Source organism: Lytechinus pictus, chromosome 19 (assembly GCF_037042905.1).
Source record: "Lytechinus pictus isolate F3 Inbred chromosome 19, Lp3.0, whole genome shotgun sequence".
NCBI lineage: Eukaryota > Metazoa > Echinodermata > Echinoidea > Temnopleuroida > Toxopneustidae > Lytechinus > Lytechinus pictus.
In genome coordinates this window covers 7,839,895-7,866,535 of record NC_087263.1, presented here as the reverse complement: position 1 = coordinate 7,866,535, position 26,641 = coordinate 7,839,895, and the positions used below count along the sequence as shown (strand labels likewise).

General features: G+C 36.8%; 1 pseudogene; it reads right to left on the bottom strand.

Moving 5' to 3' along the window:
- Positions 1-333: 333 nt before the first annotated feature.
- On the bottom strand, positions 334-17,763 carry LOC135157582 (aqualysin-1-like; annotated as a pseudogene).
- Positions 17,764-26,641: the final 8,878 nt, after the last annotated feature.

The following is a 26,641-nucleotide window of genomic DNA, read 5'->3' as shown; positions in this document are numbered from 1 at the left end:
CTTATTCAGCACCCCCACATACACCGCGCACCATACCCTTACGCAACACACAGTATCATACACGCACTAACACACACCCTCGCCATCTGGCACATTCATACACCGACACTCACATACGCACCCTCACCCCCACACACATCCCCAATCTCACAAACACCCCCAAACACACACATGCACACATTAAACGCCCGCTTCGTTGACAAATTACCAACATACACTCAGTTTCCACTCTTCTGTGAAGATAACACACACAACGATACCGCTAGCCCACACGCTCTGCAATAGTTACCCACATCACTGAATCTCAGAGCAATAATCAAAGAAACAAGTGAATTCATTATTGAATTTTACTCTTTATTCGTTCTTATTGATTAATACCGTCATAATATTTTTTTCAACGTCTCTCGATAATTCATCTTCTGTGCCATGAATTCAAGCCACCTGCCAACCGCGTTTAGTTGGTGTAGAGAAGAAGGTTTGGTGAACCAAAGCCCTTGTCTGTCACCTTACCGCTGGTGGCGCTGCTTGTGAGGGTATCATAGACTTGAGCTGGGGTCTTGTTTTGGTCGGCCCCAAGGATAAGAGCAGCAACTCCTGAAAACAATTCAAACAAAGTCTCGTTGAAAACGACACTCGTGAGGATATGGTATTCAATAAACGATGCATTCTAAGAAATATGATAAGTTTAAATCTGACATTGCAGTTCACCAAACATATTAAAACATAGGATATTATCTTGAAATTACATTTTATTAGCGCGTTCTCATCTCTCCTCTTTTCCCTATTATTTTGTCATGTTCTTCCATTTGCCATTATTTCTTTCATTTTTATTTTTATTCGTTATCCGCGATTTGTATCCATGGCCTCATGCCGAGTTCATTTACAGCTGGATTGTTGCCCTGCTGATGATCTTTCCACAACTTTCTGTTCTGAGCCAAGCTAGTCCAGGTGCTGCCTGCGTGTTTTTCGTATCATATTTTTTTTCTTAATAGATGTTCAGTTCTAAAACAGGACAAATTGACAATCTTGTCTTAATTTCAGTCAGATGGCAGTATCATACGACGTCCCTGTATCATTTCGGGGCAGAGCGACTACACAAATGACAGCGACATCCTACACAGCAAAAACTGTGGTGTTAACCGGTGTACATAGAGGACCACACCAGTTATTTTACTCCGGTGTTAAATTGATGGTGTTAGTTTAACACCTATAGGTGTTATTACAGCACCTTTGGTTGTTACATTTACACTCTTTGGTGTTCTGTTCAATCTCTAGGGTGTAATTTTAACACCCCGGGGTGTGGTCCTCTATAAACACCAACTGGTGTCAGTTTTAACACCACATTTTTTACAGTGTAATCTTTACTTCAATAACATGGCTTCATGTACTCCCTCACATTCCATCCATTACCTTTATGCATTTTGTTATTTTGTTGATTCTTTTCAAAATTATAATTTTTTACAATTGCTTACTTTATTGTGGAATCATTTTATTGATTTCATCTCGATGTATTGTATCTTGTTTGTTTTTAAGAGATGTGAAATACAGGAATAAAGGAGCCTGAACTTGTATGATAGTTGACTATTACCCTGTGCCGTAACAGGCGGGGGGCAAGCTGCCCCCACCCCCCTTGGCGGATTTCACCGGAAAAAAACGGGAATAAGAGAAAAGGGAGAAAGATATAAAGAAAGAAAGAAAGAAAGGAAAGGGAAAGAAAGAAAATAGGGAAAAGGAAAAAAAGTGAAAAGGGACAGAAAGAAAAAAACGTAAATAGGGAAAATGGAAGGAAAGCGGGAAAAGGAAGGAAAGAAGAACATGTGAGAAAGTACAAAATGTCCTGAAATACAAATATATTAGTATGATTGGCAAGGGAGGGATATTAAATTAAAAGATATGACTCAATGGCGGGAAAATGGGAGAAAGAGGCATAAAGAAACGAAAAATGAAGGTAGACCCACAAGCTAAATTGGACAAGAAAAAAAAATTACTTAATAGCACGACCGGGCTGCCGAGGATTGAAAAGTATATAGAACGGGAGGAAAAGTGGGTGGCGTCTATTATAAACTTGCTTAATTTTATGCAATAATGGTCGCAATCAGTACAAACAAGGCAAGTTATATCACCCTGTGTCCTAACCTAAGTAAAGCTTTACGCTGGACATGCTGGATAGAGGGGATAGAGTTACAGTAAAAAGCTTCATAATGTTCAGATGTTTGATTACTATAAATTAAAAGCTACTATCACATAAGTAGAAAGTAATTTGAAAGGCCAAATTTTTCTGGCTCGCTTCGCTCGCTGGCGACTTTTTACAAATATTGCCACATTTGCTATGTTGTGTTGCCTCAAAATATATGTCGTTTATTATCCGCAACTTCGTTGAAGTTATGTGTTGTGTATATATATACCCGCGGTTTGAAACAAAAAGGCCATCTGGAATGTTTAAAAAATATCACGAGGTTCCGTGGGCTCCGCCCGGACCAGTGACGGCACCAAGATGGGGGCACGGGGGGGGGGGCATTTGCTTCCAGTGAGTTGGCCCCACTACCCCCTGTAATTTTGAAGGAAAAAAATATGATAAATGTTGTCATAAAGCATCCTACTAAATCTGCAAAGTGCTCGATCAAAACAGCTTTTTCGTTCTTTAAATTTTGAAAACTTTCTCATCCATTCATTGTAAGCTCCCAACAATTTTGTCAACATAAATCAGTTCATAATATAAAATTCAAAATTTCGCTCGCAGTAACTGTTGACTGATATGGGTAAATTATCTTTTCATATGGGGCTTAAAAGTCCAGTGTTCAAGTCAATATGCTTCTCGCGATTAGAGTTTTCATCATTCGTGTTAGCGAGATACACATCCTGCGTATTCATAATTATCATAAATCAAAAAATTTCAGCTTGCGCTTCGCGCTCGCATCAATTATTTAGTTAGAAAGCCATGCACTTCATGATAACAAAAAGTGCTTAAAATGTCTAGTTATCATCTCAGGATATCAAAAATTTGCAGCTCGCGCTTTGCGCTTGCATTATTCATTTGGTGTGATATCATCTTCATTACCATATGCAAACAGCTAGTCATTAACAGGTCCCTTTTCAAGTCAGTAGGGCCTATATTGAAAAAAATATATATTTCACACTTCTCGCTCGATTTTGTGAAAAAGGCCCAAAAAATCGTGTGTTGCCCCCCCCCCCCATGTTCTCTTGCCTCCCTCTAGGTTAAAAATCCCGGTGACGCCACTGCCCCCGACCCGATCCACATATAGCACTGGCCCCTGAAAGTTCTTCAACCGAGAAAAAAGAAAAGATAAAAGGAAAGGAAGATGTAAGTATGTTATTTTCTGAATACCATGTCAAAATCAATCTCATAGATTATCATGAAAGGGTGATTTTTGTCTCGCTCGCTCGGGACTTGTATTAAGCAGTTTTTTTGCAGCGAGTGCCTTGCTGTGCCCTCCTTTTTTTACTTATTACACATTGAGCTTCGTCCTATTGCTCGGGCGCAATCATAAAAAAGTCATGTTCAGACCATGATATGACCGGGAAATGTTTTGCTCTTGCCCCCCCCCCCCCCACCCGGCCACCGACCCCTGTTACGCAGCTGCTGTTACCTGAGACGTGTGGGCAGGCCATGGAAGTACCGCTAATGGTGTGTGTGTCAGCGTTCGAATCTATCCATGCCGATGTGATGCTAACTCCAGGTGCGAAGATGTCAACACAGGAGCCATAGCTAGAGAAAGAGGCACGTGTGTCGGTACTATCGGTGGCACCAACGGTGTAGGCCTAGGTATAGGAATATCAATGATTCATATCAGAAAAATATAATGAACAAGAAAGTCGATTTGGGGTACTCAGTTCATGTACAACTGGCCGCAATGTGTTCTATTATAAATTGCACACAAATATATAAACCTTCATTCAGCACTGGGCAGAAAACCCCTCGATACAAGTTCGTTATTATGTTGAATAAATTGCGTACCCCAATTACGTCTTTATTCATCATCATTTCATTTCCCTTTTTCAGATTTTTTCCCCCACAACTTGGAATTGGCATGATATCTTTAATTACACATTAAAAAAATTATGTTAGACAAATAAGATAATAATTACAAAAACATTATTTTATTTTTCAATCCACGATATCTCATCTTGACAAAATCGAAAATGAAATTCTAGTTTGTTACGTAATTGTGTTTATCCTTTACACAACCAAAAATTAATTATGTGTTAAAGAGAAGACTTGATCCGTGCACTAAATTATTTTTTTCCATGACTGGGGAATACATCTGAAGGATTTTTTTTTCTGTAGGCCATTGTAAATTATGGCCTAGCTGATCTGCCTTCAACTTGGCCAGAGACTCCAACTCTCCCACTTTCGGCGGAAGATCTCCCGCCGAAAGCCCATTTTCCCAAAATCCCCCGTTCTCCCGCTTGAGATTTAATATCTCCCGACAAGCCTCTGTGTCTCCCGCTTAAGATGTTTTTCTTTCCCTTAAAATGATCTTTCTCCCGCCCAAATACCTTTTTTAAAAAGTAAAATTAGATTTTCATATCCAAGCCGATTTCAAGGTAAGTAGAGCGTCAAAGCTGTGCGCAATCTCGTTAATTCAGCGGGCGCGAGCTATCTAGATAGCATCATCCCTCCTAGGCCCTCCTACGTTGCATATACAAAATAATTGATAATATAACATGACATGAATTTTTGGTTTCTAGGAATACCGTGTGAAATAAGAGAAAGCAGTTAAATTCCTGAAAACCAACTTATAGCAATCTTACTCCAGAGATCATCATCAGGGACCCGTTTCATAAAGGACTAGCAACTGTCGTAACTTTGCCATTGTCATGATTATGGCCACTACCATGGAAACCTTGATTATGATTGGCTGCTGAGCCCTGTTACCATGGTAGGTAGTTGCCATTGTGGCAAATGTAAGTCCTTACAAAACAGGCCCCGGACATGCCAGATGAGACAGGATGGATATGGAAATGTCAATTTATGGTGAGGTAGTATTTAACCCTAACTAGGCCGGGCTTTTTTGGCTGTTCTGTGGCTGGGGGGGGGGGGTTGATTCAACCCCCCCCCCCCCCTGAGATATCGGCCGCCGATCGCGCGAGCGCCGCAAAAATGTGCACACTGGTAGTGTGCGATGTAATCTACAAGGCTGTATGGTAAAATATTCCAAAATAATGAGATTTTATTTTACATGAATTAATTATGCTAATTTATGTATAAATCATACTTTTTGCTCTAATTCACTAAATAAAGCTCCTAGAATGCTAATTTTTGGTTAAAATATTCTTTGTAGCATTCTTAACAATGGCAATTTAAAAAAACTTCGGTTTGGAAATCAATTTCTTATGTATTTTATTGTTTTGTGAATTTCTTATGTATTTCTTTGTTTTTCAACCTTTTGTTTTTCTTAGTTTTTTTCACCAGATTTATTGCACAACCTTTTTGAAGCATAATTATGCTAAAATCAATTGCTTTCAGCTGTTTAAAGTAAAAATAATCATAATATCTTTATGAATAAGATGAGAAAACTCAATTTGCATTGACTTTGTACACAAAATCACGTTTTGGAACAATTTTTGGTCTGACATGCACTTACAAAATGTTGCGTAATTTTAAAACCGCGTACCCAGGCGTCGTAAATTTGGTCTCAAAAGATGCGCGAGACTTAAAAGTATAAACTCTGCGAGTGGCGCGGTCAAAAAAATTCACGCGGCGGAATGATCGCAGAAAATGTTGAGGGGGTTGATTCAACCCCCCCCCCCCGGCCATTTTAGGGTTAATATGTCTTTACTGGTTGATACGAATAAAGATATCGCAAAAATGTATGGTTTTGTAGATGCTTATAAATTTCATATGCATGCATGAATAATGATATATGAAAAGAAGTTTTATAAAACCAAAATGTATAATTTGATTAATTGAACTGTTATTTTCTTAGAGCCATCATATATTACAAAAAATAGCCCATGATAGCACGGAGAGCATCTAGGACCCTAGAGCTTCCAGGGCCCTTAAGCATGTTAAGCGGGCCCTACACCCCGGGGTGTCACCCGGCCGCAAGGAACTTCGCGCTCGTGATGTGCGCTTCGCGCAAATCAAGTTGGAATCTCCAGTTTGCTTGGGGATCCAGGCGGGAGAATCTACAGATCAGGATGAGCTTGGGGTTGGAGTCTCTGCTTGGCCCGTCAAGGCACAGGCATGTCTGCGCACGTTCACCATGTGGAGGACATCGGAAGACATGTTTTTGTCCCGATTAAATATACTATGCAACTCAGTCATGTAGAACAAAACTTGAAGAGGTTTCCTTATACTGTGTGATCACGAAACCTCTCCAAATACTCATATATTTGTGACTTTTGGACCATATCTCGTAAAATTTGCACCCACATGCAGCACATGAATTGCAGATTACATATGTAAAGATAAATAAACAATATAATGTTGCAACGTCAGTATAATAGGCAGCTGCCTCAAAATATACCATGTATATAATAAATAAGTTGAAGGTGAGGCGATTTTAGAACTTGCCCCGGGAGCCGTTTTCCCTAGATACGCCGCTGCTTCATTGTTCCCTAAATGTATGCCACTCCAACTACCCATTCCAGTCAAATACCATTTTCTATACAGGATGTTTATAACGAGACCGATTGCGGGTACGTGATAAATACCAAACAATCAATTGATTGAATGAAGGTAATGACTTGATAAATACTTACATTTTCAGCCCTAGCTGGGGAGTAATTGCAAGCATTATCATTGCTGTTACCAGCGGCGACGGAGACAGTATAGCCAGCATTATACAAGCTTGTGACAGCATTATCAAGGGCGTCGGAGCCACCACCTCCCAGAGACATGGAGACAACTCCTGGTAAATTCCCATTTGATACAATCCAGTTCATTCCTGTGTTGAAAACAATTAGTGGCGTAGTGGATCACAACACTTGAGGGGTGCAAAAATAGATTTAACTCGGTAAAATCTCCAAAACGACCCTCCCCCCCCCCCCCCATTCATTGCCCCTGAAAGTAACAAAAAATATTAATTATTAAAGACAACAAGTAAACAATATAAGCATCTTTGTCGAAAAAACTAAGAGTTCAATATGGCAACAGTTTTTTTTTTATTCCTTGTAATGTATCTCAACATGAAATGATAATATTTATTGTCTCGGGTCCGAGAAAAAAGTGTGCCGGGCCAAAACCCAAAATGGCCGCCAAAACCCCCCAAAATCACAGTTTTGGCCACAACTTCTTTATTTGGTGGTCTTTTTCTCTGGATTTGGTGTCTATTCATATGTTTTTTGGGGGCAGGCAAATTGTTTTTCCTATAATTAGTACTTTTAAACCATTATTTGTAGAGTTAAAAGGTAATTTTACCTAAATTTACCAAGTTTCACAGCCAAAAAGTAGCATTCATTGTCCTGGGGTTCTTGGATATTACATGATAAGAGTTCAACAACTTCATGTAGCTATATTGCTTTTATTTCTTCTACTTTGGGTTTTACGGATATTTGCGAAATATATCTTATTAAATAAAAAAAATATCAATTATCAATTGGGGCTATACAGTATACAATGTACTGTATATACTGCACTGCACTGCATGTATATAATATGTCCATGCATTGACCACCATGACATAAAATAACAAGGCCTGTATATAAACTGTAGTGTCATAGAAATTAGCTCTTAGGTTTAAAATTAGATGCTTCAGAAATTGAAGATATGTTTTGTCTCTGAAATTGATTATAGTCAACCCCACATTATGGCATTTACACTAGCTATTCTGGGCCCCGTTGCACGAAAATTTACCATTATTTTGCCATTATGTTAACTTTGCCATCCAATGGTAATTTGAATGGAATCATTCATTCTGATTGGCTGTTGATCAGCGTTACCATGATAGTTACCTAACCCCATAAACATAGGCCAATTAGACACCACAACCAGGTTTAAAAAAAAACTCAAAATGAAGAAGATAGGGCTATATAAAAATGTGATGTAGGTATATAATATACATGTGATATTTATGTGCAATTTACGTTACATCTGGTTTCATCGTGTACATCAGCTGACAAGCAATCAAATTCACAATCACGGTGCACGTACAGTACATTGTATACCGCATAGCCCCTATGGATAAATGACATTTTCTTTTATTTGATAAGATATATTTCGTAAATTCCAATTTAGAGGAATAAAAGCTGCTTGCTACTGTTAAACTGGTATCGTCTAATATCCAAGAACTACAAGACATCGAAACCTACTTTCTGGCTGGAAAAAAATGGCTTTAAAGATTGGTGAATTTAAGTAAAATTACCTAATAACTCTACAAATAATGATTTAAAAGTACTTATTTTAGGAAAAACAAATTACCTGCCCCCCAAAACATATGAATAGACAACAAAACCAGAAAAAAAGACCACCAAATAAAAAAGTTGTGGCCAAAAATGTGATTTTGAGGGGTTTCGGCTGCCATTTTGGATTTTGGCCCGGCACACTTTTTTCTCGGACCCGAGACAAAAAATATTGTCATTTCATGTTGACATAAAGTAAAAGGAACACACACAAAAACTGTTGCCAAAGTAAATCCAAAAATCAGCCACTTATAGCCCACTCCTACTTGTATATAAAAAAAGTTTCAACAAGTATTTGTTTTTACATCAGTAGTCAATCCTATTCTTACATTCTTGGAGGAAAAAGTGGAATGAATATAATTTCGTATTATAAATTACAAATAACAAAATAAGTGGGAATAAGATATCATTAGCTAGCTCATTGCTTATTCATAAGCACATGTATAGAAGTCAATGATGCGAAATGTCATAACTTTTAATTCCTTGTCCAACGATTTTATGGAATCTTCAAGCATCAATATTTTCAAACAATTTTGTTTTAAATCTGATTTCATATTACACTACACCAACAAACCAAGCAAACATATTCTAACGAATACTAAAAAGAAAACATGAATTATACAGTGCGTCCCACAAAAAAGGAAAACCCGTTGTCAGAGACAGATTTCACAATTACTAATTACGCTTTTACAATTAAATTTGATACTCACGGCAATGGTGAAACCTCATCTCTATTATAATTTGAAATCAACTATGTCATCAGCTTAGCAAATCGTTTTGCAAATTGCCTATACGTATCGAAACTAAGTCTCATTGGCTTGTCTCCCATATAAGCATGGATTTTGCTTGGCAAACCACTCCGTTCTCTATCATTTACTCAGCCAATGTCCGAAGTCAGTTCCTCTTTATCATAATTTATATTTTATTAACATTTTTAAGTATTATCCCAATTTACATTCTACTTTAGAATACTTTAGTACGCATTGTTAATTTAATTGTATTTTGTGAGGGAAAATGATTAAAATCTCGAATCTCAATACCTCAGCTTTAATGATTTTTATGTATGTTTGGTTTGTGTTATTTTACTTTATTGGTATAATTCATTCTAATCACCTAATTTCAGCTTGGAGGTCCCTATATCAGTTTATTAGTGATAAGGTAAGTATGTGTCAAGTTCGGTGAGTGTAAGATGGTCGTGAAATTATCAACACGAATAACAAAAAGATTATCCCTACAGTCAAATAATGTTAATTCCACATTCCAGCTTTGTAATGAAATTACCATCGAGGATATTTGCATATGACCCGGATCCCGCACATCCGAGAACACGGATTCCGTAGATGTTTGCATTCTTGGCGACACCGTAATCGGTACCACCAACGGTTCCTGCACAGTGTGTACCGTGACCATTGCAGTCCGTTCCGGCTCCCTGCATGATGAAAAAAGGCATAGGTTTGAATCTTGTGTAAATATAGGCATACAAGTCATGTACTCGTCCCCCCCCCCCCGCCTCAATAAATAAATAATTAAATAGATTAATTAATTAATTAAATTAATAAATAAAAAAATAGCAAAATCTCTGATTCGGCTCAGTAGGGGAGTGGCCTAAAGGGAGATAATTGAGCGCTAATAGAGTTTTCAGAATACGAATTCGGAGGTACATTACCGCTCCATTAAATGGGTAACTTATGAGGAAAGTTAAGTGGAAACTTACGAGACTTTTCAGAATACCCCCCCCCCCCAGCAGTGTACACATCCAGACGACCTGAATGGAATTATATGCTGCATTATTCAGTAAATATTACACGCATAGAGGTCCTACATAATTGTGTACATATCTATTCTTTCTTTTGCGGTAGATTTTTTTTTTGGTGGGGGGGGGGGGCTTGAGCGACTTTTTGAAGGGCTTCAGTCCCCCCAAAGCTCCCCCTTTTTAGTGCCGTTTCCGACATTTTCAAGTAGTTAAATGCAATTCATCTTCGACGGTTAAAGTTTTTTAACCTTTTCTGTCCTAGACTGGCTGGCTGGTCTGATATCAAGGCGGTTAAGCAATTATCAGTTTAGGGCAGATTTTCGATCTGGGGTGAAAATTCTACTTCGCGTAATACGCGATCCATTTTGTGCTTGGGTATAGTACAGTGTGAATTGGGTGCACCCGACAACCCCCCCCCCCCCCCCCCCGGCGAACTTACCGTTATTTCAGAGGAACTTGTGGGAATTGCCACAATATAGCCAATTTATAGTCTAACAAGCGGGATGTTTTCGTGATAACTATCGGGGGATCTGTTTCGTTTATGTGAGGGAATCTTTTTTATAATGAACTTACAGCACAAGAGATGGATTAAAGCGAAATGTGAATTTCGACAAAAATAACACAGATTTGGGAAAAAATAAATTTCATCATTCTTGCCCTACTTTATGGAATCATCTGTCTGGTTATATTAGAAACACCCAAATGGCAAGATATTTAGCAAATCGTTAAAAATAATGCTGATGGAAGAAAATAGGTACTGTACATACTGCCTAAAACAATAATTTTTGAATAAAGGTTTTTGTGAATAATGAAGATATTTTTTCCGTAAAAAGTTTAAATATGTTCACTGAAGATTATCAAAATTGCCCATATTAGTAATGTGATTTAGATAGAATTATTGTTTAAACTATGGCAATGACATTTTGGGGCTAACCTCGATTAGCATCTTGCTATATGTTAGCTCTAATTAAAGGACAAGTCCACCCCAACAAAAAGTTGATTTTAAAAAAGGAGAAAAATCCAACTAGCAAAACACTGAAAATTTCATCAAAATCGGATATAAAATAAAAAAGTTATGACATTTTAAAGTTTCGCTTAATTAAAAAAAAACAGTTATATGCACATCCTGGTCGGTATGCAAATTGGCAGACTGATGACATCACCCACTCACTATTTCTTTTGTATTTTATTATATGAAATATGAAATATTCCAATTTTCTCCTACTTGTCAAGTGAAACAAATTTTTATTTCTCCCTGAACATGTGGAATTACCATTATTCTAACAGTTTATGGTTAAGTTAAGTTGGTCCTCATTGTCAAATCTGTAAAAATTGAAATATTGTATTATTCAAACAATAAAAAAAAGAAATAGTGAGTGATGGACATCATCGACTCTCTCATTTGCATATCGCTGAGTTGTGCATTCAACTGTTTTGTGAAAAATAAGAAACTTTAAAATGTCATAACTTTCTTATTTTACATCCGATTTCGATGAAATTTGTAGCGTTATGTTTGTTTGATTTTTCTCTATCGAATCTAATCAACAATTTCTGGGGTGGACTTGACCTTTAACAAATGTTTCGTTCATATGTGATGTACTGTTTATGTAACTGTACTGGATAGTGAAATTAGGTAATACATTCAATTCAGTTCAACTTACAAGTCCGCCCTTAGGATCATAAACCAACTGAGCACGACCTCCGAAATCATTGTGAGAGGCTAAGACACCTGTGTCGACCACGTACACATTCGCACCTTCGCCAGTATCTGCAGATCAAGAAAACGAAATGAATACATGGCTTATCCTTTTTTTTCCTTTGCCTTTTCGACGTCATTTTCTTAATACCAGCTGTAATTCTAAGCTCATTTTTAGGAGGATAACATCCCTGTTTAAACTGCTTGGGGGAGCATCCGCAGCGTTTAGCAGTATATATTTATAGTGGCCTGCCCTTGAATCGTCGATTAGGGTGCTTTTCTCAGGGCGATTCTCTCGCGCAGATGCTGTCTACTCTTCATTAGCATGGGCTGTAGCTGTCATCAAGAGGAAGGTCCGTTTGATCAATACGGTCAAGACCCCAGGATTTTACAGCTTGAGCTCGAGCAACACCATCTTCCTCAACAAGTGTAACTCCATCAAACATGCGGACCTGTAACACAATTTACAGATTTTCATCATCATTATCATTTGATTTGAAATGATTTATTGTTTTCTTCTGCAGTAATGTCATACATTTTTTAATTAGTTTTGTAGGCATGAGACATAGAACAACCGTACTTAAAAATATATCATTCCAAGATCCAAATAAAAGCTGATCTTCTATTAAATTATCATTACGTCTACGATTTGCAGGAAAAGGAGCGCCATCTTATAAAGCAGATTGCTTGAAAACAAATTACCCCAGATTCGAACTCATTAGATTGATTAATACATTTATAAAGCAGAATGGAACTATTTGTTCATAGTTTGCTCAGTGAAGATGGAACGCGGTGACAGTGGTCCACCATGATTTGGGCTTCTAAAACTCTATACTGCACCCTGGCCGTACGTATAACAAAAATTGAAGAAACTCGAAAGCGAGGGAGCGAATCGACCGAGCATGGTCTATGGGCGTTTTTGTACATTTCAAGTAAACGTTTGCACATCAAACCTCATCAAAATATATAGGATAAATATCCAGTAAACCTTGTGAGCAATTAAATTTGATGGACCTCCAGTCAACCTTGTGGCAATTAAATTTGATGAACCTCCAGTCAACCTTGTGAACTTGTATTTATTAGGATAAATATCATTCATTTATCATATTTTTTATTGTATTATTTCGAAGCTATATACTTACGAATTCGACGGCATCTTCGCTGAGCTCAAGTGAGAGGGTCTTCAAGTTCTTGAAAGTTTTGAGGATCTTGGCAAGCCTGAAATCGTGGGAAGCGAAGGCTGAGAAAAGGCGGACATTGAAATCCCTCAAGTCGACATTGTCCTGAAATAATTTGAATACATTCATGTTAGAAAATTGTTAAAATATAAAGAAAACATACATGTATGTATAGTTGGGATAAACATATTTTGAAATTAAAAGGGTTTTCTGCAATTGTGTTTGCTTCCTTTCATGGCCTCTGGAAGAGTGTTTCTGATACAAAAGTGTAGGCTAAATAATACCTCAATCACAATTGCTCTACGGCGCGCCGCGACGGCCGTACGGCGAGTCGAAAACAGCAGTTTTAAAATTTATTGTACTAGCTACATAATATTGGTGGTTTGAAAAAATAAATAAAACGGCTGTTTTTGACTAGCCGTACGGCCGCCGTAGAGGAAATGTGACTGAGCTATTACAAAGTAGGACTGCAACGGAATGGGAGAAAGTTGTCTTTGAAAAGTCAAGACTCGTACAATTTAAATAATTTATTTATATATAAGTGTGATCAATCTTGGCGATGTACGTGTACGGGTCTCCTTCATAACTATATTTGAGATCAAGAGTACGGAGAGGGCCGTAGCAAGGTCAATACCAGTCTTCATCAAGCTTTCGGGCACATGCCCTTCATCATGATCGCAAGGTCCGTAAGTAGGCCTATAGTGTATTGTTGACAGTAAAGTTAAGTGTGAAGTACATATATATATATATATTTCTTGGTCGTCCGAACCGTCGCGACGTATCACACATACGACAGGTGCAAACTTATTTCAGAGAAAATCGACTTCAAAGTTTACTATAATTTTCACACTGAGTTCCCGAGCCTTACAACATATTTATTGCAAGAAAAATACATGATTGGAAAGACCAAGATAGTTGCCTGACATTAATGGTATCCTTATTTTTACACAAAACCAAGGATCGGGGAAAATCGGGTTCCGATTTCCCCTGTACAAAAAAAAGCCATAGGGGATACAACAACCTGGCCCCGAGTTCAATGCGCGCGGTCGGTCAAAACGTCGTATCGCTTTTCATGTGCAAATAAATTCAATGCAGTGCCGATGGCCGATACGACAGTTTGGCTTACCGCGCGCATTGAAATCGCGGTCATGTAGTCAAAACGTCGTATCGCTCTGCTACAGTACACGTTTCCAATGGGATTTGCGCTTTTCATTACAAATTGTATGGCATCGCCGTGAAAACTCCCTCATATCTCAGAAACTAAAACAAATTGCTGCCTAGTACATGTAGTAACCTTTTTCTTTTAAATATCGGTATACTGTCGTTTCATCATCTCCAAAAGATAATGATTGGAGGCGACACAGAAGTTTTCAGTTTTCTTTCTGAATAAATACGCATAGAAAAAGAAGCACTTTAAATATTTAAAGTAAAGTTGAAAACCTTGACAATATAAATAAATGAATGTGAGCCAACTTACGGCCACCATGATAAGGTACTTGTCCTTGATCCTTTCCTGAGCACGATGAAGAGGAGCGATGCCATAGGCAACAGCCAAGAGGGCTGTAAATACAATCAATCCACGCATTGTCTGACGAAAGAATAAAGGTATGAAACGTTTTGTTTTTCAGTCTTGAAAAGAATCATTTTTAGTCATTCAAGCGTAGGTTACACCGGAACCGAATCAGCCGCGAATCCATCCGAATACACGTATTCTGGAGGATTTGGGAGTATTCTGTTCTCCCCCCCCCCCCCCCCCCCCGAATGCAAAAAAAAATCGGGAGGGAATCGGGAACATTCGTCTCGTATTTAAAAGTTGAAAACCTGCCGAAAACCCTTCAAAATACTCCCGAATATGGCCCCGACAAATTTTGTTCGGGATATATTCGAATCATTCGGATGGATTCTGGGAGACATTCTATGTTTTCTGGCTAATCAATCCTTTGCGATTCTGCTCTGATTCGGGATATATTCCGGATCTTTTCGTCTCTGATTCGGGGAGTTCCGCGAATCAGAGACGAATAAGTTCTGAATGAGGTCATATTCGGGCAGAATCGGTCTGAATTTATTCGGGAGAATTCGGTTTTGGTGTATCCCTGGCTTGGATAACTATTGTGCTATCATTCAAGTGGGCCTATATTACAAGAATACACAGCTTATAATGAGCACTTTTAGAAATGTACGTCCACATAGTGGACTGGTACGAGATGACGTCATTTTTGGCGTTCTATATGCCTCAGGTCCTCACACACGTCCACTATCAGAATCGAGAACCTCGCCACATCCATTTTGCGGTTCTCCTAAATCATAGTGGACGTGTACGTGAGTGACGTCATTTTGACCGTTCAAGCCCAGCATGAAGACCAACCTTTCCCTTTTAAAACACAGTTTTCAGTGACTTTTCACAAAATTAATGTAAGTTGTACGATGCATTATGTTTATCATATTTGGAATTGCTTTCTGACCTCCAAAATTTATATCGATATATATCCTAACTCGAGTAAAAAGGAATCAAAGCAAGTGAAAGGGCACGTGTGCACAAGTTGCACTTTCGCATCACCCGACCGGGTCGCCAGGCGATGGTACGCCAGATCCTCCGGGACGGGCAGCGTGTCATGACCCGCTGGTTATCGCGCTGTTTCACGTGGACGTACGTACACGTACAAGTCGAGTGAAATCAAAGTATTCGCAATTGTAGTGAACAAGGGCAGACGACGACGTTGACTCAAACGATCAGACGACTGCTACGTCGTTCTCGTTCACTGCTCCTAAAACTCTCCAATACAACTGCATTGTGTTGGCCAGATGTGAGTATATAAGGACTTGAGGTCGCTATTCAGGCTACTGGTTCGTTTCTGCTTTTGCATAAAAAAATACCGAAAACTATTTTTATGCCTTTCTATAAGGGTCTTCGCAATAATTATAAATATTACTAATACTAGTCATACAAATAAGATAAGACAAGATAGAAGAGGATAGCGTTGCCCTCTCAACAGGAAGTTTTCAACAAAGCCTGCGTTACCCCGGGACCCGAACTTCAGCTGCGAATCCATCCGAATACTAGTATACGTTTTCGGGAGGATTCGAGAGTATTCTGCTCTCTCTCCCCGAATGCAAGAAAAGTCAGGAGGGATTCGGGAACATTCTGCCCGAATATGGCTTATTCGTACATGTGAAGAGATTGTTTGCAAAATAATTATATCCACTTTAGACATTTCCGAGAAAACCATGTTTTTTTTTTTCACTCTCCCATATTGCAATAATCTTATGCGAAACTAAATTGTAATGAAATACTACCCTACAATGTGAACATAATATTTTGATATAAAAGAAATCTACCTGTCTTCATTTTAAAATATTTTAATTAAAGAATTATCACTATGGATCTAGCCCATTTTGCGAACAAAGTGAAATGGATCTAATCCCTTTTGAATAAACAAGTTATGTTTCTTTGCCCTTTTATTCACGTTTTAATGGGAATTTCAACTATTCCTTGGGAGTATCTTGGACAAAAAATATCAAATTTTATGAAAAAAATGGATCTAACCCCTTTTGCAAATGTGCTCTTTTAAAGAGTTTGTTTGCAAAAGTGGTTAAATCTACTTTAGACCATTCCGAGAATTTTTTTTTTTCATTCTCCCATATTGCAACATTCTAATGCGAAAATGTCATGATCAATCTGCCTGTCTACATATATTTTAAACTATTTTTTCCAAACAATTTCCATTGTGAATCTAGCCCCTTTTGCAAACAAACTGAAATAGATCCAACACCTATGAAAAAAGTGATTTTCTTTGCCATTTTTGTTCACTTTTTAATGTGAATTTCAACTATTCTTTGGTAGTATCTTGGACAAAAAATATCAAATTTTATGAAAAAAAATTGATTTAACCCCTTTTGCAAATGTGCTCTTTTAAAGAGTTTGTTTGCAAAAGTGGTTAAATCTACTTTAGACCATTCCGAGAAAATCTTTTTTTTTTCATTCTCCCATATTGCAACATTCTAATGCGAAAATGTCATGATCAATCTGCCTGTCTTCATATATTTTAAAATATTTTTTCCAAACAATTACCATTGTGAATCTAGCCCCTTTTGCAAACAAACTGAAATAGATCCAACACCTATGAAAAAAAGGGATTTTCTTTGCCATTTTTGTTCACTTTTTAATGTGAATTTCAACTATTCTTTGGTAGTATCTTATAGAGCTAGTAAAAAATCTATACATTGAAACAATAAAAATCGAATTTGATGAGAAATGGATGTAACCCTTTTTAAAAAAAAATTAGCTCTTCAAATTGCATTTATCTCTGAATTGGGGAGTTTTCCGAATCAGAGGCGAATATGTCCAATATAGGTTTCGAATCAGAGTAGGATCACCTCGAATTGAATACCCGGATGCCTCCCAGAATCCAACCGAATTCCATCCGAAAAAGTATCCCAAATATGGCCCTAATGAAATTTGTTGTGGCCATATTCGGGAGTATTTTGAGGGTGTATTCGACTGGTTTTAAACATTTAAAAACGAGCCGATCCCTCCTTAATCCCTTGCGGATTTTCTCGCATTCGGGGAGGGGGAAAGGAATGCTCACAAATCCTCCCGAATACGTCTATTCGGAAGGATTCGCAGCTGATTCGGTTCCTGTGTAACCAAGGCTTTAGAAAAAAAAACCATTAAATCAACTTACCGGAGAGTTTCTCTGGCTTCAAGTGTTGATCTAGAAGAAAGCTTCTGTAACTCTTCAGAGTGATGATCTAGTTGAGATCTGGTGATGGGCTAGGCTGGATGAGCTGTATTTAAGTCTTCATGAAGCAACAGGTGTAGCTTTCTCAAGGATCGCGTGATGCTTCGAAAGTTCGAATAGGTCACATTTGAGTAAACACTCGTGACCAAGTTGCAAAACGAGCAAGATGCATTATTTCTCTTGTCTTTCCTTTTTAACTTAATTTTTTATGATGCAACACCGGCATTAACCTTTGTTCTTTTTATCTTTTCTTTTTTTTTTTTAATAAAAAGTTAATATCCACTGGAAGCCAAAAACTCCATTTCTATTGTAATTATTATTCTAGTAAAGATGGTTCAAAATGCAACCAACATCAGCAACATGGTAACCAAATTTTACTTTTGTATTATCGTTCCACAAACTGCGTCAAAGGTAAAACTTGTTATCTTGCGGGGATGTCGTGGCCGAGTAGTCTAAGAATCCTGACTGCACACATAAGTCCGGGGTTTGATTCCGGCACGGCACTTTATGCAATACGTCTATCATTCTATGTAAACAATAATCGCTACTCATTATTATAACAGATTTGGCATGGGCTTCTTACCCGGTTGCATTTTGGAAATAATATTAGAATAGTTCCTCGGTCACTGGTTCAAGACCTTAGTCATATCGGAAAATTGTATATTCGTCTATTTCCAACTCGTCCGCTCATCAGATGGTCTACCTTCAATAGTCTAATGTCATTCAATCAATTAACATTTCGTCTAACAACCACTTGGTCCAATAACAATAATAGTCTAGTTATCACTTCGTCCAATAACCAGTTCGTCTCTGATCATTTCGTCTGATAGCCAGTTGGTCTAATACCTATTTTATTTTTATTAATTTCGCATACTTAACACTTAGTCCAATTAGACCAATGGTATATGGAATAAATGGCTATTGAACTGATAGTAGATCTAATGATATCAACGAGTTGTTAATTGGATAAAATGGCATTAGACCAATTGAATGTTGATATCTAGACCTTACACTCACCCACCCCGCAACAAATATTCCTTGTACATTTTAGACATTTACCTATTTTTTTTCTATGAAACATACCCAAGTTTGGAATGGTAAAAATATTGGGGAGGTATCTTGCTGCCACTGGCCTACTACTACACTTCTGCTGCTGCTGCTGCTACTACTACTATATACTACTATACCACTTCTACTACTACTGCTGCTACTACTACTACTACTACTACCACTTCTACCACTACCACTTCTACTACTACCACTTCTACTACTACTACTATACTAATACTACTTACATCGGTCCAGCGATTCCTGATATGAGTTCATTGATCATTATCTGAAGAGTATAGATAAAGAAACGAAATAATAGGTCACTCTTTGTTTATCTTTTCCCCACTAGATGATAGCAAGTGAAACAGATGATTTAATACTACTCCTACTACTGCTGCTGCTACTACTACTACTTTTACTACTAGTACTACTACTACTACTACTACTACTTCTACTACTACTACTAAACGACTACTCCTACTCCTATTACTACTACTACTACTATTACCACCACTACTACTACTACTACAACTACTACTACTTCTGCTACTTCTATTTCTACTATTATCACTATTACTACTTTTACTTTTCTTACTCTTTTTTACGACATCTACTACTAATAATATTACTACATGTACATCTATTACATGCTATCATTACTACAACAAATAAACTGCAACATCACTCCAGTAAAATGGTAGAACAAAGTGCGTTGCCTCTTTCATGATGCTTGATATTTGAAAATTGATTAGTATCTAAGTAGTATAGATAAAGGAACGAATAATAATTCACTCTTTGTTTATCTTTAACCCACTAGATTAAAGCAAGAGAAACGGATAGCGGTACTACTGGTATTATTGCTGATGCTACTACTACTTCATTTACCACTGCTACTCCTGATACAAAAACTATTACTACCAATGTTACTTCTATACCACCACCACTACTACTACTACTACTACTACTACCACCACTACTACTATTACTTCTACTACTGCTACGATTCTTATTATTTCTACTAATGATAATATTACTACTTATACTACTGCTATCATCACTGTTACAATACTCCAGTAAAATGGTATGAAATTTGATTTGACTTATTCACGATGCTTTAATAATGATAATAATGATGATAATAATAATAATGATAATAATAATGATATAACTACTTCTACAAATGCTATCAGTATTACAACAGATTAAGGAACGTAAAAATAGTTCATTTTTGTTTATCTTTACCCCCACTAGCCGATAGCAAGAAAAACAGATGGAACTTTCTCGAGGATCGTAAGATATACGGGTTTTGCAGAGTACATGGCGAAATTACACGTACTGACGTACGTCATGCAAACAATGATATCTTTCTTAAATTTATCATTCACAATAGTATTTTGAACTTGCCGTGGCCGAGCGGTCTAAGGCGCCTGACTACTATAAGTCCGGGGTTCGATTCCCGGCACTTTATGCCCTTGATCAATACATCTATCAGTCTAAACGATAATCGCAACTGGTTCAAGACCTTAGTCACATCGGAAAATTATGTATTCGTTTATTTCAAACTCGTCCACTCATCAGATGGTCTGCCTTCATTTAGTATAATGTCATTCCATCCATCAACATTAATTTTTTTCTAACAACCATTTGGTCCAATAACCATATGGTACAATCAGCACTTCGTGTACAGTTTAGACATTAACCAAATAATTTTAGATGAAACATACCAAAGTTTAGAATGGTAAATAATGGGGAGGTATATGGATACCACTGACATACTACTTCTTCTTCTTCTACTACTACTACTACTACTACTACGAGTAATACTACTACTAATAATGATAATAATAATGATATTAATGACAATAATATTAATAATACCATTGGTGCTACTACTGCTACTACTTTTTCTTCTTCTACTATACTACTACTTCTACTACTACCACTACTACTGCTGCTGTTGCTGCTGCTACTACTACTACTACTACTACTACTACTACTACTACTACTACTACTTCTACTATTACTGCTACTACTACTACTACCACTACTATTCCTAGTAGTAGTAGTACTACATGTACTACTATTACTACGAGTACTACTACTACTAATAATAATGATATTAATAATGATAATAATAATGATATTAATGACAATAATATTAATAATACCATTGGTGCTACTACTGCTACTACTTTTTCTTCTTCTACTACTACTACTACTGCTGCTGCTGCTGCTGCTGCTGCTGCTGCTTCTACTTCCACTTACATCACTTCAGTTAAATGATATAACAAAAAGTGCGTTGCCTTTTTCATGTGTGATATTAGTTCATAGATCGGTATCTACGAAGTATACGAACGAAATTATAGTTCGCTCTTTATTTATCTTTTCCCCACTAGATGGTAGTAAAGGAAACAGATGAAGCTTTAACTACTACTACTACTACTACTACATGTACTACTACTACTGCTACTACTACTACTACTACTTCTTTTTCTACTGCTACTTCTACTACTACTAGATACTACTACTGCTGCTGCTGCTACTACTGCTGCTACTACTTCTTCTTCTTCTTCTACTACTACTTCTACTACTACTAGATACTACTACTACTACTACTACTACTACTACTACTACTGCAACTACTACTGCTGCTGCTGATGCTGCTGCTACTACCACTTTCATCACGCCAGTTAATTGATATAACTTTATCATAATGCGTAATATTAGTTAATCGATCAGTATCTACGCAGTATACGAACGAAGTAATAGTTCGCTCTTTGTTTATCTTTTCCCTACTGGATGGTGGTAGTAAAGGAAACAGTAATGGAAACTACTACTACTACTACTTCTACTACTACTACTAATACTACTACTACTACTACTTCTACTTCTTCTTCTTCTATACTTCTACTACTACTTCTTCATCTACTTCTACTACTACTACTACTACTACTGCTATCACTACTATAGTAGTACTACACTATTTCTTTTTATGTTTCTCCCACTACTATTATACCACTGCTACCCCTACTATTACTCCTCCTATTACTTCTACTATTACTACTACTTCTACTGCTACTAATACTACTACTACTGCTGCTGCTGCTGCTGCTGCTTCTATTACTACTACTACTACTACTACAACTTATATTAATAATAATGATAATAATAATGATAATACTACTACTACTACTACTGCTGCTGCTGCTGCTTCTATTACTACTACTACTACTACTACTACTACTACTACTACAACTTATATTAATAATAATGATAATAATAATGATAATACTAATACTACTACTTCTGCTTATGATAATATTACTACTTCTACTACTGCTACCATTACTACAACACATAAACGAACGGAATAATAGTTCATACTTTGTTTATCTTTTCCCAAATAGACGATAGCAAGAGAAACAGATGGAACTTTCTCGAGGATCGTAAGATATACGGGTTATGCAGTATGCATGGCAAATTTACACGTACCGACGTACGTTATGCAAACAATTATATCTTTCTTCAATTTATCATTCACAAAAGTATTTTGAACTTGCCGTGGCCGAGTGGTCTAAGCTTAAGGCTCCTGTCTGCACTCATAAGTCCCGGGTTCGATTCCCGGCACGGCACTTTATGCCCTTGAGCAATACATCTATCAGTCTTAGCGATAATCGCAACTCATTTCTCTATAACCGCTTTGGCATGGGCCTCTTACCCGGATGCATTTTGGAAATAACAGCAGAATGGTTCCGCGGTCACTTGTTCAAGACCTTAGTCATATCGGAAAATTGTATATTCGTCTATTTTCAATTCGTCCACTCATCAGATGGTCTACCTTTATTTAGTCTAATGTCAACCCATCCATCAACACTTTGTTTAACAACCATTAGGTCCAATAACCATAATGGTCCAATTATCAATTGGTCTGATCACCAGTTCGTCTCTGACCATTTGTCTCGTAACCAGTTGGTCTACTATCCATTTCATTTTCATTCATTTTGCCCAGTTAACATTTAGGCCAATTAGACCATATGGTATATGGACTAAATGGCTATTAGACCAATTGGTTCTTAGAGGAATGGTGAGCGAACGAAATGCCAAATTAGACCATGTGCATAGTGGACGAACTGATGGTAGATAAAATGATAGTAGACGAGATGAAAATTGGATGAACTGGCATTAGACCAATTGAAAATGAATCACCTTTGGCATGATGATGTCTAGAGCTTACACCCACCCCCTCCCCCCCTCCGCCATATATAAACACTCCTTGTACATTTCAGACATTTATCAAACAATTTTCCATGAAACATATCCAAAGTTTGGAGTGGAAAATAATGGGGAGGTATCTTACTACTACTACTACTACTAATAATAATAATAATAATAATAATAATGATCATGATTATAATAATAATAATGATAATAACAATACTACTACTATTACTACTACTACAACTACTAATAATAATAATAATAATGATCATGATTATAATAATAATAATGATACTACTACTACTACTACTACTACTACTACTACTACAACTACCACCACCACCACCACCACTACTACTACTACTACTACTCTTTTTATTACTTCTTCTACTACTAAAAATATTACTACATCTACTACATGCTCTCATTACTCCAACAATCCAGTGAAATGGAAGAGTTCGTTGCCTTTTTCATAATGCTTGATATTTGAAAATTGATCAGTATCTAAGTAGAATAAATAAAGGAACGAAATAATAGTTCAATTTCTGTTTATTCTTTTTCCCCACTAGATGATAGCAAGAAAAACAGATGGAACTTTCTCGAGGATCGTAAGATAATTATACAGAGAGCAGTGCAAACTTGCACGTAACGACGTTCGTCATTGAATAAGTTACAAGCTCTCCCACTCATAATGCATATCTCCTTGCTTGAGTTGACAACAAAGTTTTTTCTTCCTTTATAAAGGAATATTCAATGCTGAACAATGGCGTACCTAGGATTTTCTAAAGGGGGGGGGGGCAAATTCGTCCGCCCAAAAATTTGACAAGCAAAAATAAAAATAAAAAGTCTTCAACCACAAATAAAGGATTTCGTACCAGAAAAAAATTTGACAAGCAAAAAAAAAAAAAAAAAGTCTTCAAGTTTTCAAGTTCAAAGGAGCGGGCCACTTGTGGCTCGTCAGGGATCAGTTGTGACTCGTCAGGGGGGCAGGGATACGTCCCTTGCATGGGTTGTGACTCGTCAGGGGGGCAGTCTGCCCCGCCCTCTGCCCCCCCCCCCCCGTAGGTACGCTAATGATGCTGAAAGATATCATATTTAAATGAAAATACAAAACCAATCAAGTAAATTGATTTTGAAAGCATAATAATACATAAATTATGGCACAGAAAATGAAAAGGTTAAGAGGAAGTCTGTTTGTCAATATTTTCTCATTTTCTGCCATTTGGCGCAAGTCTTTTTTTAACCCCTGACAAAAATGTTCCGTGATCGCTCAAGCATTAACGAAACTTTTTTTAAAGACATTTGAAAGATAGACTCCAGAGCATCTATTGACATCAAAATATAGACATCATAATTTGAAACAAATTTTGGATTGACTTTTCAAAACTGTCTCGTGTTTTCTGATACGCACTGTATATAGAGAGAGGGAGAGCAAAAAAAAGATTGTATATCATACAAACTTAAATATTTCATACACTAGAACGAATTAAAATTTAGTCTTTAAAACTTTACCCCCCCCCCCCCCATATCTTCATAAAGGAGTATAAAGTCAGGGGCTCGCTTTTAGGATACACGACTTAAAGGTGACGTCATAATTTATACTCAATTGGTTGTACTCTCTTCTCTCTTCTTCTTGTTTCCCCATTACATTTCTTCTCTTCTATTTCCTCACACGAAATAGTGAAATGTACAGGTTGGAAAAGTGACAACCTATTTCAAGTGTTATATCCAACCTTGCATAAAGCTGAATCCAACCATTTAAGTGTTGGGTCAAAATCATTTAAAGTAGAAAATGCAACATTTAGAACAGTTTATCACTCCTCCAACCTTTCTGATTGAACATTTCAGTTTTTAGAGCGCATCACAGGAGAGGGGCAGTTGCCACTGCCCTTAATGCCCCGTAACACAATGAAAGAACACTTCTGATTGGTTACTGGTCAGTATTTCGAGCCAAATGCGCGCGTAACAACGATCTTGATTGGTCGTGTCATCAAGCGATTGATCGCTAATCTTTGTTTTACCATGTTTACGGTCCCCATGATTTCCATATTTCTCATCCGTATAAATGAATTATGTTCAACGAACGCAGAGTGCGCCAGTACTTTGAAGTCTACTGTTTGATGTGATTTCCTTCTCTCTATTAAAAAAAAAATCATATAGGCCTATCGATAATTGTTATCTGCTCAGAACTTGAAAGAAGTCTTAAAGTTTTCATCATACGGCAAATACGAGTAAAATTAATTGCTTTCTGTTTGTATTTTTGGTTATAATTTTTGTTCCAAAGATTTATATCATGATGTTTTTATTTATCTATTATTTTCCTTTGTTATATTGCTGTATACTCCATTTTTTGTAAGTGCATTATTTACTATGTATGAGAAAATGTAATATTATCATCTAAATAAAGGCTAAAAAGCATTAAAAAACATAGGAGTTGTCGATACAGTTACTTTTTTTTGTTTTGAATAATATTTTATTTTCTTCCTCTTTCAAATCAATAAGTTTACAATCACAATTCATACAAATAAAGATTTTTTGCATCTATACAATCAATAAACAATCAAACAAATAAATATATCAATATCAATGAGATTACAAATATTTTTAAAATGATTACATATGAAATTAAACTGCCAAATTTATATTTTATAACAATGTGAAAGCAGAGGGGAAAAACCCATATCAATCGACAAAATAAAAAAAAACATACTTTGTAAAAAATGACCTTTTTTCCCTGAATAGAAATAATCTCTTTTGCACATATTAATTGTACAAGAATAAAAAAGGATAAAAGATTATTTTAAAGGTTAATTATAGGAAGGTTATTAATTAATTTTTTGTTTTAAATGATATTTTATTTCTTCCTCGTAATATGATTTTACAATTCCAAATATCGCGAAACAAGTTATTCACAAACTAAGTATCTCATATAAAAAAAAATAAGAGCATATAAATTCATATCAAAATTATCTCAAATCAATATAACTGTACAATTTCTTCAAAACATTAAGTTTTAACCCGAAAATATATATTTTTTTTTAATGTGAAAAGTGTTGCTGCCCTCTACGTTCCTTGGTTTTTCACAGTCAGGGGTGATTGAGATGAGAATTCAATCATATAGATAGATATATGATTTTGCGAAAGTTTAAAATTGGCTTCAAGCAAATAAAAAAAAATGATCCAGATTCTGAAAACAACTTATGTCATCTTATAGTTGAACTTCTTTTCTGAAAATTGATGTTAGGCCCCCGGGGTTAGGCTTATAAAGCCATATGCCCTATTATGGTTATCATGTTCGTGACGTCACAAATCGGTTGCCTGCAAGATGCGACCTTTGACCCTGACTGCGTCTCAAGTTGCTAATATTTCTATCACCAATCTTCTTGGGAGATGTTTGGATTCCGAAAATTTCTCCCGGGTTTCCGCCTGAGTTTCTGAACCCCGCCAAAGTACCCATCAACCCCGTCCGTAGAAACCGTTTTGAAGTTTTTGAATTCGGTTTCTCGGATTTCGGGGGCTTCAATTCTCCTGATAATGTGCATTGTATACAGGTCCCGGATACAGGTAATACTAATAATAAAAACAGACTAAAGGAACGAACTTGAAGCATCCGCGTAGCCAGGATTTTATTTTGGAGGGGGCG